The 20,553-nt window shown below is 40.3% G+C and overlaps 1 pseudogene; it reads right to left on the bottom strand.

Annotated features, from left to right (window-relative positions):
• LOC149138981 (LRR receptor-like serine/threonine-protein kinase ER1) overlaps positions 1 to 20,553 on the bottom strand; it is a 143,890-nt pseudogene that overhangs the window by 35,524 nt on the left and 87,813 nt on the right.

Here is a 20,553-nt window from a genome sequence, read left to right as displayed (position 1 = left end):
TGGCAATGAATACAATGAGGGTGAGTCTAGCCACTCTCCTCACGTCTGGCACACCCACCCACCACCCAGTCAGCGACCTCCCAAGTTGGATATGCATAAATTTGATGGTTCTCACCCGTCTGCATGGATAGCACAAATGGAGCAGTATTTCAAACTGAATCGTATCTTAGATGATGCGACTAAGCTTATGTTGGGGAGCATGTACTTGGACAATGAACGGTGGCAATGGTGGGAATGGCATCAACGTTTCAATGGACCTTTTAAGACTTGGACCCAGTTTACCAAAGCTCTTCGAGACCGCTTTGAACAGGAGGACTCTTTTTTGGGTCATCTTACTAAGCTCCGACAGATAGGTACAGTGGATGAATATATTACAGCTTTTGAAGCCTTAGCCTTCCGCACTTGGGGTCTCTCAGATGTGTTCTACACGGAATGTTTTATCAGTGGTCTTAAAGAAGCCATCAAAGCTCAAGTCTTACTGCACCACCCTCCCAATTGGACAGAGGCTTGCAAGGTATCCCGTAACGTGGAACGTGCATTAGTAGCCCAATACAGTCGCCCAAATTTCCCCGCTAAAGGTCGTCCCCCACAGGATCACAACACGACTCAAACACTTAAGGTCCAAAAGGTGTCACCTGCGGAAATGGCCGAAAGAAGGAAGCAAGGACTATGTTACTACTGTGATGAAAAATACTCCCCAGGTCATAAATGCAAGGAGCCCAAATTTTTTCAAATAGATGCCACTGACTACAGCTCAACAGAGGAAGATCCACCACTTGAGGAACATGAGGAGATAGAAGAAGACAACCAAAAGGAGAATGTCTCTGACGAACCAGTTATTTCGCTGCATGCGTTGGCAGGGATTTCTTCCCCTCAAACTCTCAAAATCAGGGGTTTTCTTAAACATCGCCCAGTAGTAGTCTTGATTGATAGTGGAAGTACCCATAATTTCATCCATCAAAAAATCGCAGAAGTAGTGCATTGTTTTATACGAGCAGTTTCTAACTTCCAAGTCCAAATTGCGGATGGGGGCACAATGAAATGTGAAGGCCACTGTGAAAATGTCAAACTTCAAATGGGGGATTATTAGTTGAAAACCCACATGTTTGCCATACACATGGGGGTTTGCGACATTGTCCTCGGTGCTGAATGGCTCCGCACTCTTGGGCCAATCACAATGGATTTTCAGGAGTTATATATGAGTTTTAAGTAGAACAACTACACACATACCCTCCGTGGACTCCAGGCGGGAGCCCCCTTATCATCAGATCGCATCGGATGGAAAAATTGTTAAAAAAGGGCAATCATGGAGTGGTATCTCAATTTAATGCCATCCAGGTCGTCGAAACCAAGTCTCTGCCAATTCATCCTAAGATGCAACAGATTTTAAATAACCATCTGCCGGTCTTTGACAAGCCTCATGAGCTTCCACCCTCGCGAGGGGAACATGATCATAGCATCACCTTGGTTCCAGGGGCCCAACCCCCAAATGTGCGGCCATACAGATATCCGTTCACCCAAAAGAATGAAATAGAAAAAATAATCGAGGAACTTTTGGAAGCAAGTGTCATTCGTCCCAGCATTAGTCCTTACTCATCCCCAATGGTCATGGTGCTCAAGAAAGATGAGGAGTGGCGGATGTGTCCCGACTTCAGGGCCCTCAATAAGTTGACAATCAAAGATAAATTTCCCATTCTGGTGGTTGACGATTTGTTGGACGAACTCAATGGGGCTCAATTCTTCACTAAGCTGGATCTTCGCTCAGGCTACCACCAAATTCGCATGAAGGAAGTCGACATTCCCAAGACTGCTTTCCGAAATCATGAAGGCCATTATGAGTTCCTGGTCATGCCATTTGGTATTCGTAATGCCCCCTCTACTTTTCAGAGCCTTATGAATCACATTCTCAAACCATATCTCAGAAAATTTGTCCTTGTCTTCTTTGATGACATCCTCATCTATAGTGGCACTTGGGCTGCACATCTTTATCATGTAGATCTACTCTTACACATGCTCCGCAAGCATAAATTATTTTTCAAGATGTCCAAGTGTTCGTTTGGCATGGAAGAAGTTGAGTATTTGGGCCACATTGTGGGGCGTGAAGGTGTCAAGGTGGACCCCAGAAAGATCCAGGTAATGCAAGAATGGCCTCAACCTAAGACCTTGAAGAGCATGAGAGGATTTTTGGGTCTCACAGGCTATTATCGTAAATTTATCCGCAACTATGGCCGCATAGCGAAGCCCCTCACTCAACTCCTAAAGACAAATTCCTTCTTCTGGAATGAGGAAGCACAACAGGCATTTACCGCTCTCAAAAACGCCATGTGTTCCACTCCAGTCTTAGCACTACCTGACTTCACCAAATCCTTTGTCATAGTATGTGATGCTTCGGGGACCGGTATTGGGGCAATCTTAATGCAGGAAGGGCGACCTTTGGCCTTCACAAGCCAACAACTAAGTGGGAGGAATCTGGGCCAATCTACCTACGAAAAAGAAATGATCACCATCTTACATGCCGTCGAGACTTGTCGACGTTACTTATGAGGGCGACGTTTCCAAATCCACACAGATCATCACAGTCTTAAATATTTTTTGGAGCAACGCCTATCCTCCCCACAACAAAATAAATGGCTCACCAAAATGCTGGGATATGATTATCAGATCATTTACAAGAAAGGGAAAGACAATAGTGTCGCAGATGCATTATCTCGCCAATTTGAGGAAGAAAGTACTCTGCTAGCAATTTCCCTCCCCATTCCAGAATGGATTGAAGAGGCTCGCAAGGAATGGTTTTCACACCCTGGGCTATCTCAACTCATTTCTCAATTGCAGGTAGATCCAAATTCCACCAAGGGCTACTCATGGCAGGATGATATTCTTCGCTACAGGGACAGAGTCGTAATATCCCCAACATCCACCCTCAAAAGTCGCATTTTGGTAGAATTGCACTCATCGCCCATTGCAGGACATTCGGGCTTTCAGAAGACGTATGCTCGCACCAGAAGATCATTTTTTTGGACAGGCATGAAAAAGGACATCCTTACTTTTGTACCAGAATGCGATGTCTGTCAATGCCACAAAGAGGAAACTGTCAACACACCAGGCACATTACAACCATTGCCCATTCCGACATCAATTTGGACGGAAGTTTCTATGGATTTCATTACAGGTCTTCCAAAGTCTGGGAACAAGTCAGTCATCATGGTGGTTGTGGACCGACTATCGAAGTATGCTCATTTCTGCGCCCTACCCCACCCATTTACACCAACTTTGGTCGCTCAATATTTCATGGATCTTATTTTCAAATTGCATGGCATGCCCACTTCTATTGTGTCTAATCGCGACCCGGTCTTCACCAGTAATTTTTGGCAGGAACTCTTCAGGATACAAGGCACTCAACTAAAACTCACTACTTCCTATCATCCACAAACAGATGGTCAAACTAAAGCCGTCAACAAATGTCTAGAAACCTACCTTAGGTGTTTCACTTCAGAAAAGAAACACCTTTGGGTACAGTGGTTACCTCTGGCTGAATGGTGGTATAACACCAACTATCATGCCACCACCAAAATGACTCCCTATGAAGCAGTATATGGTCAACTTCTGCTTTCCCCTACTTCTTATCTCAAGGGTGCTCCAAAGTACAAGCAGTAGATCAACTCCTACAACACCGCACAACCATGCTCGCCCATCTTAGAGAGAATCTTCATCAAGCTCAGAACCACATGAAGTAACAGGTAGACCAGCATCGCTCAGAGCACCAATTTCAAGAAGGGGATCAGGTCTTTTTGAGGCTGCAACCATATAAGCAAACATCACTCAAAGACAAGGGTTGTTAGAAGCTATATCCAAAATTCTACAGACCATACCAAGTACTTCAGCGCATTGGAGAAGTGGCTTACAAGTTGGCTTTGCCACCTACTGCAAAAATCCGTCCAGTTTTCCATGTATCGTGCCTCAAGAAAGTGATCGGGAACAATTGCCAAGTTCAAACCAGTCTACCTGAATTGGACGAAGAAGGGTTAATCTGGCTTCAACCCGAACAGGTTCTAGACACAAGAGACAAACACCTGCGCGGCCACATGATTAAGGAATTCCTCGTCAAATGGAAAGACACCTCTCCGGAAGATGCAACTTCGGAACCAACCACTATTCTTCAGCAGTTTCTGCAGCTTCAGCCGTGAGGACAAGGCTAGTCTTAAGGGGGAGGGCATGTTAGGGTCCCACCCTAACCCCCTTATTTATGTCATGGGATCACGTCATAGTCAAGAGTCAATAAAGCCCATATTAATATTTGTAAGTGGTTAACCTGCAATTAATGACGGCACCACAGTTAGTTGCAAATGGGTTGTAGTATTAAATAGATGGTATTAATAAAACCCACGGTATTGGCCCGTGGTATTGCATGTATGAGTCATATATAAAGGATAGAGACTCCCTGCGAGGAGTATCATGTCTTATTTTATAATCGAGCTCTGCTCTATTGGAGGTTGCCCCCTCGAAGAGGCAAGTGAACATTACTCTCTGAATAATAAAATCATTGCTATTCTGTGTTCTGGGTATCTTTTCTTCGCATATTCTGTATTTGGGTATCATTTTGCAGGTTATGAGCATAACAAGAGTAGCAGGATTGACTGAGTGGGTAGAGGCAGATGGGGATGGAGCGGTAGAGAGAGCTACAGTACAAGAATCCCAAGACAGTGCAGAGCTAGTAGGCTACAATAGTGCGAGAGGCATAGGAGTGTTGCACCAGTAAAGGATGGCACAGAGAGGTGTGCAATGGTGCGAGATTCATGGATTGTTGCAGTAGCTCAGAGGTCACAAAGGGAGAGCTTGTCAATGGCAGAGGAAGCTTCAACACCAGAGGATGTTTCTAGCCCAACAGGGAGGTCAGTGGGAAGATTTTTTGGTTTCTGGAGTTGCTAGAGCAACAACACTCGGGAGAAGTGTTGCATGCACAACATTCCAAACGTTCAGGATCGGGTTCGAGTTGAATGCCTTTCTTGTTGAGAGGGAGTGTTGGAAATAGCAACAAGAAATGCTAAAAATAGAAATTCTAAAAATAGCATTGATATAAATAGCATTTCAGGTACCAGCGTTGGACATAGCAACAAGGAATGAAAAATGGAAATGCTAAAAATAGCATTTCTATAAATAGTATTTCGGGATAGATTCCAATTTTAGTTAGTCCCTGAACTAAAACTGAGAAGTAAAATTCGAATTTGATCTTAGCAGCTATTTGTAAAATAATTAATTAATCCATCTAGAGTTAATTAGTTGTAGGAAATCAAACATAAAGTCTATGTGAAGACATGCAACAATTTTCCCTTTGATTGAGGAAGTTACCCTTCATTAAAGGAAATCAGGATGAGTTGTACTTTAAGTTGTAATTAGTTAGCTCAGTTAACTGAGTTAAGTCTAGTTAGATTAGTTCCAACAATTTGTGGAATTAATTGTGAGTTCAATTAGTTAATGCATGCATGCATGTAACTGCTGCACTTCAGATAACTAAGTATTCTCTCATAAATAGCTCATGCATGTCACTTCAGTTAGAGATTGAGTTGAGATTAGAGGAAGGGACAAAGTACTATCAGTTGGAGGATTTTTCCTATATAGGAAACCCATCCATGCAGAAGGAATCATCTCCTTCAGGACTGTGCAGTTACTATTGAGTTTAATGTGTTGTGTGAGAGGTAAATTCACACAGGTGGCAGCATTGGACCCCAAGGAAAACTGTGTAAGGAAATAGGAGGCTTGGAGGGCAGAGGAGAAGGTTTGAGAGAAGCTTTTGGCTGTCTATGAGCAGAAGAGGGATTGTACTGAGAGCTGGATAGCGGTAATACAGACATATTTTGTGTAATCCAGACATATTTCCACTTGTATGATAATACAGAGATCAAGGTTTTTAGCTGAGGCTTTCCCCAAAGTATTATTCTGTGTTCATGTTATATTGATTCCTCTTCCTCTGTTATATGTTCTACTTGATCTTGTTCATAATCGATTAAGCTTTTGCAAGTTTTTTTTGCTTTAGTATATTGCATAATCTATTGATCTACAGTGGGAAGTTCTAAAAGTTGTGTGGAGTCTTCGATGTTTGTTGGGTTCTCTTGATGTTGCGTTCACCCATTTCTCCTTGCTTCTACTTTGGCATGCTCGACATGTTCGTCCATTCGCGAAAATGTGTGTTCATCTGTTCGTCCGTTCACGAACACATCTTCGCATGGTCGTCTATTTGTGAACACATATCTTTGCATGCATCATCTATTTGTTCGTTCGCGAACATGTCTTTTTGCATGCACTCCCTTTGTTCATCCCATCTGTCATCGTGTCATGTTCCTTCATGTACTTGTATCTGTAGTCACTCAAGACAAGATGACATCAAATCCATAAATATCCTAGTCTATCATGATCGTTTTTGGATGCAAGTGATCAGGAGAGTGGACAGGGATGTGAAACCACACATGGTGAGTTTTGGGATGGGATGTGGGCTTCGAGTACTGCTAATGAAAACTTCGTGGAAGTCACTGGGAGACAGACATGGGCATTCTGGATTGGTAGTGACTATCAACGGGATCTGGCTCGGATGGAGGACAAATATATGCAAGTTTTGGGAGAAGTAGTGAGGGCTATAGGAGGACTGGGAAGGTAATATCTACACAATTTCTGGACTGAGTGGGTAGTGAAAGCTACCAGTGGGCTGTGGGAGTTTGGAAAAAAAATTGCCAAGTTCCTGGAGGGAGACGACAGCGGGTTGCTGGGAGTTGTTGGTGGAAAAACTGCGCAGCTGCTGGGAGGATGACCTACTGACCACCTCTGTGCAGTTTCTGGGTTGAGCGGATTGCTAGGCTACAGAGCGCTTGCCCATGAAATCTGTGCAGTTTTCCGGGTAAGTAGCTAGCTAGCTGACTAGTGATTGTCTGGGAAAATTGCTCAATTTTATGAGGGAGATAGGGACAGGCACTAGGTGTCTGTCTAACCTGTCTGTGAAATTTTCTCAGTCAGTGGAGTGGGCATGGTCTACAACCTCTATGCAATTTTTGAGGGGAGTCAGTCCTAGGCTTATCACCCAATCAAACTCTCTGGTTGAACACCGGGAGGGTTGATGGATGAGCTTGCGGGTAGCACAACTTGAAATGGCTTGCTGGTTGCTTCTATGCTATTATTGTGACAATCAATTGAGTCGATGATGGGTTGATGGTCTAACTATGAGAGCGTGATTTGGTCATCAGAATTTCAGTAAAAATGACTAAGTGTGTGAATGAGTGAAATGATGCATATGCTACCTTGCAAACACACACTCACATGACTTGAAGTCAAGACGCCTCAAAACATCAAGACACACATGCTCAACATGACCGACCGACAGTGCCAATGACAAGCGTGATGCTTGTGATTGATCGTTGGACAACCGCGACGATGTTTGCATGATAGTGCATACGACTCCTACAGATGTTTACCTAGTGAACACGACACGTACACATGAAGTGAAGACCTTGTGCATGACCAGAACATGGTCATAAGCGAGACATTGATACCAACATACAAAAGTTGTCCATTGAACGATCAAGCAAGGTGGGTGCAAAGACTCACACGAGCTCACGGGGTGAACCCAAGTGCGTGTAAATGTAAAGTAAAACTCTCAAAGGAGGCTCTGAAATTGGATGTGGGCCAAAATTTTGGAATGTGTTGCAGCCACTACAACAAGAGCCTAGGAAACTTAATTAAGACACTCAAATAACAAAAATGCATAATGTGTTCAAATTTATAATATGTCCTAGCTCCACGAAATTGCTCCCTTGATGTTGTTGGAGGAATTTTTTTTGTAAAACCCACAACAAAAATTATTAATCACTTTGAATGTACTTTTAATAAATTTAATGGTTCATTATGTTATATAAATCGATCACATTGGCTATGGCTTACAGACTTACAAATAAGTGAGGTTTTCAAGTTTACGAAATTCCAAAGGAACAATTCCATTCAAACGATTTCCATGTACATTGCTACACAACAAAAGTCAAGAAAAGACATGGCCTCAATAGTGTTAGATAAATAGAAAGATTATATCCCACAATTTCTCTAGTAAACTTGAAGATTATATCACTTACAAGTAATTAAGAGCAATGCATGAACTAATTTTTGCTAAAATCAAACCTTCAAGATGATTTCCAGCAAGGTTCCTATCCCAACAAAATACAACCTAGTATTGTTAAATACTTGTAGCAAAAATCCACAAAAGTCAATGATTAATGTGTATTGTCTAATTAGATTTGAATATGCTTCTACCATGCAAACATAAACTTAGAATTCGAACAAGTGTTCCAACTTCCCCTACTCAGGGGGAATCTTAAGCTGATTTTCATTTAGTTGCTTGCATATCCATGTATTGGTCACTACCATTGGGGATTATCTTATCATTCAAATCCAATTTCTAATTTTTTCATTGTATACATGATGATAGATGTGATTTAAAGCTCTTACTAGTAGCTCATCTTTTTCATGTTCCCTAATTCTGGTGGAATAGATCTTGTGAGATTATTACTGTGCAAATATCGATAATTACAAAGGAAAGAGTAACAACATAAATTTGAAATGAATGAAAGTAATAGTTAAAATGTAGGGAACCAGAGGATATGATTCAAGCAATTAATTATGCAAGCAACTTACAACTTTCTAGTGTAAGTCAAATTTCCTAATATAAGAGGAATTTTTCCAGTAGGATAATTATCACTTAAATCCTTGTAACAAAGATACTAATGCATTAGTGCACTAAAGTATAGACCAAAATTGTATAGTCAAATATTTAATAAGGATCACAAAACATTGATCAATGAAATAAGGAATGTGAATTGATTCTACATAAGAAATGTACTCACAATGTCCAAAAAAAATAAGGGGTTTAATTGAGCTAAGATTGCATGGATTTTATGGGTAGAGGTTACACTTTTAATCAAATTGCAAGAAAATTGTGTAGAAGTTGAGATCCAACAAACACTTTACTTACATAACATCCAGAGCCTACATGAGACCACTCACTTTTGGCATCCTTTTTGTCAGTTTTTTTCCTTGGAATGACCAATGGAAACCACTTCAAAATTAGGCTATGACAATAGATGAAAGAAATTTAATTCCATCCCTTGGATAGTATATACCATGCAACTAACTAAATACTTAGCTAAACGAGATTATGTCATATCCCTCCCAATTTAACAAAAAAAATCTGATACTCTCTTTCACTAACATAATATATGATAGACATAAGATGGATTGGTGTTCTTATAAGACACTAGAACACAACTTATCTCTAGAAAATTTTATACTTACAGAGTAGCCACTTGTACAAATTCAATGTTGAAGGATGTAATAACCATCTCCCACATATATCCAAGTAACAAACCAACTGGGGTAAACATGTGATGAGAGGCTACTATGGTTGGATTTGACCTCCTATGTGACCTTAAGGAAGTGGAACCAACAAAAACATACCACACAGACCTTCTACATCAACTACAAACCCCTGAGAACCATCCCAACACTTCAAGCAACTACCCTGTTATAGACATATTTGGGCACTGCAACCCCAATCACATATGTCCATAAACCAAGGGCTTCTAAACCCATAAAAGTGTTGTTTCACACCCTAAAGGAACAAGGTCAGCTGATTACATCATCTCCCAAAAGTTCTCCATGAAAAACTACTCAGAATTGGTCAAAACAGGACCATACAGACTGCTCCATGCATAGGGTGCGATGCATCTCACCTATCACACATGGGGGGTGCAATGCATACTGGAAATCCCTTCTGTAGGGTGCGATGAGTGAGAGAAGACAAATGGAAGAAGCAGTTTGCTAGGTGGAAACCCAGAGAATCTTCTAGAAACTGCTCATATGACACTTGCCTCTCTGAATTCGCCTAGGGATGAGTAAGAGATCTGAAATCTCCAAGTGGAACCAAGAACTATCAGTGAAATGACACTAATCAAAATCCCAAAAACTAACTCACTTTCCTATAAACATCTATATATGGATCCCTCATCCTAGATATCGAGAGGCTGAAATTTTGTAATTTGCAAGGAAGTGCTATTGGTTTCTCTTTGAAGACATTGTTGGATGATCTTGCTTTGTATGAGGTGAAGAGGGCTTTCATGTTGGGAGGATGATGCTAGATCAAACAACCTAGTTGTAATCCTCTCTTATACTACTTATATCAATAAAGCTATTTGAGTTTTGCCCCATATGCTTTTATATCTCTGAATCTTGTATTTGTATATGAATTTATATGGTTAATGTACATTTGATCCTACATTGTTTATGGTTATAGATCTATATTCTTTGATGGTATTTTTCTACTTTGACTCTACAGGTGTTATTTGAAGCGAGACAAGTGAGAAAGGAGTGGCGAAAGATCTATCAAAGGAGAGAGGAAACAAACAAGGAGACTAGCGAAAGACTGAGGTTGGTGCTCTCTGATTCTCTCTCATCTATCTCTCATAAAGGAAAACACAAGTAACTTTAATCTGTTTGTTTCTAAGATAGCTTCCCATCTTAGTGGGACTAGCAGCTCTAAATGGACACTAGTTTTCCCAATAAAAAAATGGAAACTCCACTAGGGAGTGAATAGTTTGTTTGTTTTGTTATTGTTGTTTGCTTTATAAACCACAGATGGAGCCTGAAGTTAAGCCAACTAGCCTTCGAATTTCTTTTTCTATGCAACTGCAAAGTAGATCAACGCTGATTCAGTCAATCTCTGGGTTGGTTTATGAACTGAACATCTAGCTTGAAAACATCCTAAGTGCCCTGGTTGTAGCTCAAATAACCTCATTATATTAGCCCCTATACTTTGTTTTTACTGACTATCATTAGCTCAGCCTAAATCCCTGAACTTAGCTGCAAACTACGAGTGAAAACCAAGCACAGTCTCGTCCTTGGTCCATCGCACCTCCTGTGTGTTGCGGGTGAGATGCATCCCTGTTTCCCTGTGTTACAGGTGTGATGATTGACTAAGACTATTTTTACTTCCAAAGTTTGGTTTTCTCTTCATTGTCTTCAGTTTTATTCAGTAGTTTTGATGTCTATGATCAGTATATCTCTGTTGAAACCATCTTCCTTTACATTATTCAGCCTCCATCAAAAGGAATTGTGAATGTTTTTTATGTATTTTTCATCATTTACAGTTCTCCTTTACAAATAGTAGCTTAATCGAACTGTCGTATTTTGATTTGAAAGTGTCACAAGTGTCGTTTTCAGTCAAGAAAAAGAGTGTCGCAAAGCATTCCTCTTTTAGATGGTCGATTACACTTTTTCCATTGTATTTGATTTGAATCATTAGTATTTCAAGTGTCTAAAGCAATTTTAAATTCAAATTCGCAAAGTTTCGTCTTGACCTTACTTTCGTTTTTTGAAAAGAAAATTGTTAGTATTGTCGTTATGAAAAATATAGTTCAGATCTATACTTTGTTTTTTTTTTGTCATCTTCACATTAAGGAAACTGAAAAACAATACATGCATGTGCATTTGCATTAAGACTGCATGCTAAAGTTGATTTAGGAAAAGTGCATCTAGTGTGTGCTCTCTGCTCTATGTTGAAAGAATTTCATTTCTCTTTCCTTAGTAGCTAGGATTTTCATTGCAAGAAGAAAGTAAACAACTGTTTATCATCTTAGATTGCACATTTAAGAATTGTATATCTACATCACATGATGAACCTTAAAGGAAAACTTCTTAAGAAATATCAACTGTAAAATAAACTTCAATGAACATAAAAATGCTTTGGAACCTAATGCACAACATTTAGAAGCCTAGGCTAGAGATGTATTCCGACATCGTAAAGCCTGGCAACTATCACTTTCATCGTAGGTTGGGTGATTCCTCCTCTTTGAGATGACAAGTGCCAGTACAGACTTGTGCTCCCACATACCATCGAGTGTATATTGGGAGACCACAATAGGCTACATCCTTTATTGTTAGGAAGCCATGTCTGCCACCATATCGATCATAATGCACTAAACACAGCATTCGGGAAGATTGACTGTCGTACCATAAAAAGTATTCTACAGTTTTGTGATTGGTTTGGTAATCCCTCTGTCTAGATTCATAGAGTAGTCACTTTCATTCCTTTTCAGACTCCTTAAAAGAAAAGTTCCATCTGAGCACTTGTCACTTTAGGATCATTAAAAATCGAAGGCGACTAGAGTCATCTATAGATTTTTCTCAACTCTTAAAAATTGAAAAAGCAAGTTGTGTCAAAGCGTCATAAAATTTATTTTAATCTGAATAACGTCACTATTCCCTCATTGGTCTTAGGTTGAGAAAATGGAGTCTACCAATCAAAGAATTCCCCTTGGGGGAAATCCTAGTCCCTTCTCCTGTTGGGGGGATGTTGGTGCTCCACACATGGCCAAATAGTCCCTTCCAGGACTCACAATTGGCCTGCCAGTATGGCTTTTCTTGACCTTTGTCATTCAAAACACCGCAATTCCTCAGCAATCCAATCAGCAACCAGATGAAGTTTCCCCCCAACCTTCTACTTTGTTTGTTTCTCCCTCTCCTTCTTCCTCTTCACTTGGTGAAGCTAGTAACGCTAAAAGCCAAGTCGTTGAGAAGAAGAAGAAAGGGAAGGAGAAGAAGAAGAAGAATCTAACCACAAAAGGGGGCAACCGTGCATCATCTGGTGAAAATCCACACACAACACCTTCCAAACCTAAATCTCCATGTGTCATTTGCAAGGGAGACCACTATCATCAAGATTGTCCTTGCATCCCACGGATCTTACGGGACTAGTCACCTCGCTTTCATAATCCAGTGTCCTCAACCTTTAACGATCATGTTGAAAGTACAATGTCAACTAGTGAAAATGAAGTCAATGGACAAAAAGGAAGATCTAAGTTTCCTTACAGACAATGTGAAGGCGATCATGCCCGCCAACATTGTCCCTTCCTTGATGAAGCTAAAAGAGTCTTGGATAACTGCCCTGCATTACTGTAGCGACTTCCTCCTGGATAGAAGAAACTCTTGCCGAGTCCATCACTAGTTGAAAATCTGACTGACACACCATTGTTGTCGGTCGAAGCACCTATCATTGAAGATAAACCCTCCTAGTCCACATCGGATCAAAGTCAATAGGTCAAGATGGTAGTCAACCCAATCTTGTCTTTAGAGGGTCCACCTTCAGATGATACTGTCACCAAAGAGAATGAGAATGACACCGTTCAAATTCTCTTCATAAAAATAGACACCGATGAAAATGGGGGAAATCTACCCATTCCTTTACCGTAGGAAGGAAGTTCATCAGAGACTTATTCGGCCATTTATTCGGTCCCACCTCCAAGAAATCTAGTCATTTCCTTCGATTGGAATCTACTAGGGAGACCCCACCTACCATCTAATGTACCATTCCAAATCATAGTACAAGCTTATAGAATGATCATGGTTGGTACTATCATAGATGAAGGGGCTTCCATGAGTATCCTTTCCTCCACTGCTTGGAAAGCGCTTGGTTCGCCATCACTTCTGCCTGAGATTCGAAATCTGTCAGGCTTCAACAAAGGAACCAGTCGACCGTTAGGGATCCTTCCAAATTTTCCTATAACTTTGAGAAGGAAAACTGTTTATCTAAATGCGATGGTAGTCCAAGGGCCATTAGATTACAATCTACTCCTTGGACGTGACTACATTTATAGCATGGGAGCTATTGTTTCCTCACTCTTTCGAGTGATGTGTTTTCCACATGAAGGCAAGGTGGTCCACCTAGTTGACCAGCTTTCATTCCCTGGTTCAAACACAACTATTAGTCAAATTCCATCTCTAACTGGTCTTTTTGCACAAGGAATGTCTCATCAATCTCTAGTCAATCCACCTGATGAACGCGAGTGGTTCGGTGAATGTGACTAAACCCAAGAGGCATGCGCCCTGGTCTGCTTTGGTAGAATAACCCCGAATATAAGGTAGGTTTCCACGGAGGAATATGACTAGTCTGATACCCCTGTCCGTTTAGGAAAATGGATTTGGACTAGAAAAATATTCCCTTGTCAAAGGTTATGTAATTGGGGCAGACAACAGTCACCTTTGTCTATTTCGATGGACATCGCCAAGGAAGTGTTTTGTCTACGACGCAGGTGGAACAATCTTGCTAATGCAAGAACTTCCATATGGTGACCTGGAAACTCTACTTTATACCTGGAGGTATGCAAACCTTTTGTACACAAGTGAAAAGCTACCAGCGTAACTCTAACCCTGTAGTTTTTACTAACTTCAATTGCTTAAGTTAGGTGATTGGTCTGATCAACCATTCACCTTTGCCAGGACCAACGGAAATGGTAAAGTAAAGGAGATGTTTCCCACCGAGAAGCTATTCTACCTAACCTTAGTAGTTCTTTAACCCGTAGGACAGTAGTTGGTCATTCCTTGCTTGCATACAAAAGGCTCCGGAGCAAAGTTGCGCATGGAGCAAGCTCCCCAAAAAAATGAACCTACCGATGAAACATCTTTATTATACGACTGGCACGAGTAGTTTTACACAAAGTTCAAGCTCGTTAAAAAATAAACTTAGCCATGAGCAATTTTACGCAAAGTTCAAAAAACAAGTCGTTCTTCAAAAAACAAGTCTCCTTTAAGATCTTTTCATCTGACTTGTAAAACATGAAAATATTGCCGAGAAATTGGCCTCTCCAGCTTGTTAAAGTGATCGGAAGTGTCATCCCTCCTCTATATTTTAATCTTTTTGAACCTGAGGGATTATTACACAAAAATATCGAGCGCTTGTCTTGTTCAGCTCGTTAAAACTATCGAAAAGTCATCCCTTTCATATTATTTTACACTTTTTCAAACTTAAGGGATTACATTACGAAAAAGGACCACTGGAGTTGCCTTTCCATCCCTTTTTAGACTCTCTAAAATTGAAAAGGACTGAGTTATCTTTATCGTTAAACTCGTTAAAAAAATAGCGACAAACTTGTCCATGCAGACAAGAGCGAGTTTCACTGTTGCTAGGCTTGTTAAAACATAGCGATAGGTTTGCCCAAAGGGAAAATTATAGAACAAGCATATGTTATCCTCCTCAAGCTTGACAAAAATAAAGAGGTAATGGTCAACAATGACTGGGGAAAAAGGGAAGAAAAATTGAATAGCTTCATTGGTAGTAGGTCGCTCTTGAACATGACACTTTCACTCCGTCACCATGATTGAGTCGGGTTGGGTTATTCCGTTCACCAGTCATATCACCATTTTTCCACCGTACCATCCACCTTAGGGTTAACGCTACCAATCCATTTCAGTGTCACCGGTATGTTCAAGACAGGTCGCTCAAAGAATTCACCAACCTAGCCAACGTCTCATCCGTTGCAATACCTTCACTTTTCATGATCGCTACCCTGAACCTTATATCATCAGATCGTTTTCATCTCCACAAAATCATTTGCTCTATTCCTTGTTGTAGATGTGGGATTCATTAAGGCCCTCCTATGACGGGTCACTTCTTGTTGACATCAGCTCATTATCCAAGAAGTTGACTTAGGAACAATCCTTTCAGTACTTTGAAGCTTGCATGTCTCAAAGGCAAGTTTCTCACTTCTGGTGATAGGTTTACGTCAATGGCCTTCGACCGAAATATTTTACGTGGTTTTCGAAATCAACTCATGTATTCACACCACGTGAATTGTACTACAGTACCTTGAGAGTCATCATCATTATCAGTGATTCCTCTCACGCCTGTTAACAACTTACATCATTCACTGGTAATTAGGCGATGTATTTCCATGTTTGACATCAGAACATCTTTTCACATGGATTGACTTGTACTTCAGGTGAAGATTGAATGAGTTTGAAGACCCCAGAGCTAGTTTTATCCATATGGGCTATGATATATTCAGGAAAATAAACACATCAAATGTACATCACAACTGCACAGATAATCATCCAAACTAAAGGATGATGGCTCTACCGGAATCATCAGTCTGCCACACAGACGATTGTCTATCTTATGTACATGAGTATGAATTTATAGAGTTGAGCATGGGAATGCCCACCTCAGCTAGATCATTAAAATATTATAAAGATAATGTGTTGTGTTGTACCTTATTACAAGTCACCTTCTAGTTCGAAAAACCTCGGATCCTCGTTATAAAGCATTTCACCCGACATCAAAAGGATTTACGACCACATGCTTTAGGGGGCAACTGTTATAGACATATTTGGGCACTGCCACCCCAATCACATATGTCCATAAAGCAAGGGCTTATAAACCCCTAAAAGTATTGTTTCATACCCTAAAGGAACAAGGTCAGCTGATTACATCATCTCCCAGAAGTTCTCCATGAAAAACTACTAAGAACTGGTCAAAACAGGACCATGCAGATTGCTCCATGCATCGGGTGAGATGCATCTCACCTATTACACATGGGGGGTGTGATGCATATTGGAAATCCCTTCTGTAGGGTGTGATGAGTGAGAGAAAACAAATGGCAGAACCAGTTTTCTAGGTGGAAATCCAGAGAATCTTCTAGAAATTGCTCATATGACACTTGCCTCTCTGAATTTTCCCATGGATGAGTAAGAGATCTGAAATCTCCAAGTGGAACCAAGAACTATTAGTAAAATGACACTAATCAAAATCCAAGAAGCTGACTCACTCTCCTGTAACATCTATATATGGATCCCTCATCCTAGATATCGAGAGGCTGGAATTTTGTAATTTGCAAGGAAGCGTTGTTGATTTCTCTTTGAAGACATTGTTGGGTGATCTTGCTTTGTATGAGGTGAAGAGGGCTTTCATGCCAGGAGGATGATGCTAGATTAGACAGCCTGGTTGTAATCCTCTCTTCTACTACTTCTATCAATAAAGCTATTTGGGTTTTCCTCCATATGCTTGTATATCTTTGAATCTTGTATTTGTATATGCATTTATATGGTTAATGTACATCTGATCCTACATTGTTTATGGTTATAGATAACTATGATTTGATGGTATTTTGCTACTTTGACTCTACAGGTGTTCTTTGAAGCAGGACAAGTGAGAAAGGAGTGGCGAAAGATCTATCAAAGGAGAGTGGAAACATGCAAGGAGACTAGCGAAAGACTAAGGTTGGTGCTCTCTGCTTCTCTCTCATCTATCTCTCATAAAGGAAAAAAAAAGTAACTTTAATCTGTTTGTTTCTAAGATAGCTACATGTCTTAGTGGGACTAGCAGCTCTGAATGGACACTAGTTTTCCCGATAACATTGCCTCTAGGTCCTACCGAAGTTTTGATCAACTTATCCCTCAGTCACTCTCATGCTATATGCATGACATCATCCAAGGACCTCCAGTCGCTCTCAAAGGCTTACTTGTCAGCATCCAGAGACTCATTTTGTAAGTGTTGTGCCAATGTCCCAAGGATTTGAACCACTTTTTCAAGCCCAGAGTCCAGGTCACTGCCCAAAATAGAATGATAACTTAATACCAGTAAAAGAACAGGGAAACAATGATGCAAAATCAATAAGTTAAACAAGACGTTAATTAGACCCCTACTAGCGATGACAGGAATTTCGTCAAACTTATCACAAACATGTAATCTACAGGTGTAACTAACATAATTAAACATAGGGATCTCGTACTTACCCGAGAATCACTAAGAACCATTGTTACCTCATGTCATTTGTTGCATTATCATCTATTAGGTCATAGATACATTATCGATTCATTTACAAGTAAAAACATGTTGAGAGCCATACATCGTTGCTGTCATAAAAGCTACACATAACCAACACAATAACAACATAAATACCATAAATATATCAGTCATAAAATCTACATATACATCAGTACATTTATACATGAAAACCAAGGGAATGAATTTATCATTAATGATGCAATAAACCAACCGGATATGGGACTACCACATTCCACCCGACCATAGAATGGTTGAGCCGAATCTCTTTTCAGCCATTCACCCTCGTGCCATATTCCAAGCATGAATGTGGGACTCATAGAACACACCATAAGAAACAAACAAACATGGATGCCACCATAGTTCTCCACCTACACCGTGAGGAATTTGAGTGCCCCTAGTCTCTTAGGATTTACCATAATCCACAGTCTAATCTAGGAATCACTAGGCCCTACACTGAGACACACTCTATAGGCTTTACCATACATCCCATCTCGAGACTACTAGGCCCAACGGAGAGAAATACACCTCTTTGATTTACCGTATATCCCACCATTCACTATCAAGGATTCCTAGGCCCATTGAGGCACATAATCTTGGCTTTACCGCAACCCACAGTATGGCTTAGGGGTTACTAGGCTAGTGGCTTTACCATGTTCCACAGTCTGGTTCAAGGAACACTAGGCCATGTGTTTGTCATTTCAGAGATCCACCCCACTCAACTTTGGATCCATCTGGCCATCCCACATCAATTGAAGTATGAGAACCCATCTCATCAAGGCTATCCAGAAATGGAAAGCTTAGGTTGAATAACACTGTCACACCTAGAAAATCCCATGCCATGATAGAAACAACCACATGAAACACCAAGCATGCCAAATCTAGTAAGGAAAATACACATACAAATTGATACCTACAATGAATCCTATTGTAGATGCTTGATCTTGCCTTTCCCTACTTGATCTTTCCTTCCTCTTGCCTTCTTTTCCTTTCTTGCTCCAATGCCAAAGTGCTCCAAGAAAATTATAAGTGTCCAAGAGTGTGAGAGAGAGAGAGAGAGAGAATAATGAGAGAGCTCCAAAATTAAATTGAAAAAAGGTTACCAACTGATCCTCAAAATCCTGTTTATGAATGAGTCCTCTATTTTCTTCATTTTCCATTATTTTCCTTTATTTTCCTCCTCACATGCAACCTGTGACATTTCACCTCCTTTTTCTCATAGTTTCCATTAATTTCATTAACAAATGTGCCAAAAATTCCATTTTGCCTTTCCAAAGCCTTAGCCATTGTGTTTACCAATTTCCTTAGCCATTGACAACCAAATGAACACCCCCTAGGATGTCTTGTCCAACATTGGAATAAGTGTCCTATAAACTGTGGTTATTATTTTTAACTTTTATTACATGGAATTTTCACCAAGGCTATTACAGAACCCTCCCCCTTGGGGCACACTGACCTCGGTTTTCAATCACACATATGCCTCAGAAAATTGCTGAAAGAATACATACTTCTCATGGAGATTTATAACAGAGCTCAATGTAGTATTTACAATTATCACACTATTGAGTGCCAACCCACATGACATCATAATAACATGATAACATAACCACATGATAACATAGTAACATGACAACACAATCATAATTACATGATACCCATACCACTTATTGGAGCATATACCAAGACATATATCAAAACACCATATCAAAACATATATCAAAACATCATATCGAAATTGCTTTGCCTCAACCGGAAAACAAGGAAGGATACATGGCCTGCATCTAGTCCGTCATCGCCCATGTAGCTTAATCAAGCCCAAAGTGCTTCCACTGCACTTTAACTTGCTTGATTGATTGGTTCCAGAGCATGAACACCTTTTTCTACAATATACACTAAGGATTAGGTTGGAATTATCCATCTGCTTCCACCTGCAATACATACCAGTCAATCACATGATCAACATCTTTAACGTACTTCTGAGGAAATGATACATGTAAAACATGATGGACTTTCACTACCAGAGGCAGTGCAAGTCGATAGGCTATTGGCCCAATCCTCTCAATGATACTGAAGGGTCCACGAAACTGTGGTGCCAGCTTGGTGCATGATCCAATCTACAAGGAGGTACACATGTTCTCCAACCTGGAACTCTTTAAACAACCTATTCAGATCTGTATAGCTCTTATTCCTATCTCATGTTTCCTTTATTTTCTTATTAATAACCTGCATTTCTTGTTCCATATTTGCCAACATGTTTGGTCCAATCAACACCATATTAACTAGATCACTCCAACTGATAGGAGTATTTCAACTCCACCCATACAATACCTCAAATGGACTCATCCTCAATGACTCCTGATAACTGTTGGTGTAGCAAACCCAACCAATGGAACATACTCCTCCCACTTCTACTGCTAATGCATCACATACATCCTGAACATGTCCTTCAATATCCTATTGACCCTCTCCATTTGTCCATCTGTCTGAGGATGATAAGTTGTACTAAAGGCCAACATTGTGCCCAAACTTGTAAACAACTCCTTCCAAAACTTGGAAATGAAATTTGCATCCCTGTTTGACACAATATTCTTTGGAACAACATGCAATCTGACCACATCTATGATGAAAACCTATGCCACATCACTAGCTAATAATATATAATTCACTGGAATGAAGTGTGAAACCTTTGTCAACCTTTCCACAACAACCATGATGGAATCATGTTGTCTCACTATCTTCGAAAAACTGATGATGAAGTCCATGGAAATGACCTCCCATTTCCACTCCGGAATTGCAATTAGTTGTAGTAGTCCACCTGAATGTTTGCACTCTTCCTTCACTTGCTGACAATCAAAACACCTAGCCAAAAACTCTACTACATCCCTCTTCAGATTCAACCAATAATAAAATCT

Source organism: Pinus tabuliformis, chromosome X (assembly GCF_031772625.1).
Source record: "Pinus tabuliformis cultivar Carrire ecotype Pingquan chromosome X, CPIR1, whole genome shotgun sequence".
NCBI classification, from domain to species: domain Eukaryota; kingdom Viridiplantae; phylum Streptophyta; class Pinopsida; order Pinales; family Pinaceae; genus Pinus; species Pinus tabuliformis.
The sequence above is the reverse complement of the archived record's forward strand: the minus strand, read 5'-3'. Positions and strand labels throughout refer to the sequence as shown.